Genomic DNA, 982 nt, shown 5'->3' with positions numbered 1-982 from the left:
AAACACACACACACACACACTGAAACACACACACACACACACTGAAACACACACACTGAAACACGCATACACTGAAACACAAACACACACACACACACATGCACAGAAACACACACAAATAAACACACACACACTAAAACACACACAATGAAACAAGCACACTGAAACACACACACTGAAACACACAATGAAACACACACTGAAACACACACACAGTGAAACACACTCACTTACATGTACTGAAACACACTGAAACACACACACACTAAAACACACACACACACTAAAACACACACAATGAAACAAGCACACTGAAACACAATGAAACACACACACAGTGAAACACACTCACTTATACAAACAGAAACACACACTGACACAGACACTAAAACACACACACATTTAAACACACACACAATGAAACAAGCACACTGAAACACACACACACTAAAACACACACAATAAAACACACACACACTAAAACACACACACACACAATGAAACACACACACAGTGAAACACACTCACTTATACAAACAGAAACACACACCGACACACACAGTGAAACACACTCACCTAATCAAACAGACACACACACTAAAACACAGAAACACAAACACTGAAACACACAATGAAACACACTCACAGTGAAACACACACACAGTGAAACACGCACAGTGAAACACACACACTTAGACACTCTAAAAGCAATACATCACCCCCCCCCTCCACACACACTGAAACACACACACAGTGAAACACAGAAACACACACACTGAAACACACACTAAAACACACACAATGAAACAAGCACACTGAAACACACACACAGTGAAACACACTCACTTAATCAAACAGAAACACACACTGACACACACACTAAAACACAGAAACACACACACACTGAAACACACACACACACTGAAACACACAATGAAACACACACACAATGAAACACACACAATGAAACAAGCACAGTGAA

At 40.1% G+C, this 982-nt stretch overlaps 1 protein-coding gene across 1 annotated transcript in view; it reads left to right on the top strand.

Moving 5' to 3' along the window:
• Nucleotides 1–982, top strand: part of LOC117957215 (zinc fingers and homeoboxes protein 1-like) — a 7,099-nt gene that overhangs the window by 372 nt on the left and 5,745 nt on the right. The gene's annotated exons all lie outside the window — the stretch shown is intronic.

Source organism: Etheostoma cragini, chromosome 14 (genome assembly GCF_013103735.1).
Source record: "Etheostoma cragini isolate CJK2018 chromosome 14, CSU_Ecrag_1.0, whole genome shotgun sequence".
Classification (NCBI taxonomy): domain Eukaryota; kingdom Metazoa; phylum Chordata; class Actinopteri; order Perciformes; family Percidae; genus Etheostoma; species Etheostoma cragini.
The sequence above is the reverse complement of the archived record's forward strand: the minus strand, read 5'-3'. Positions and strand labels throughout refer to the sequence as shown.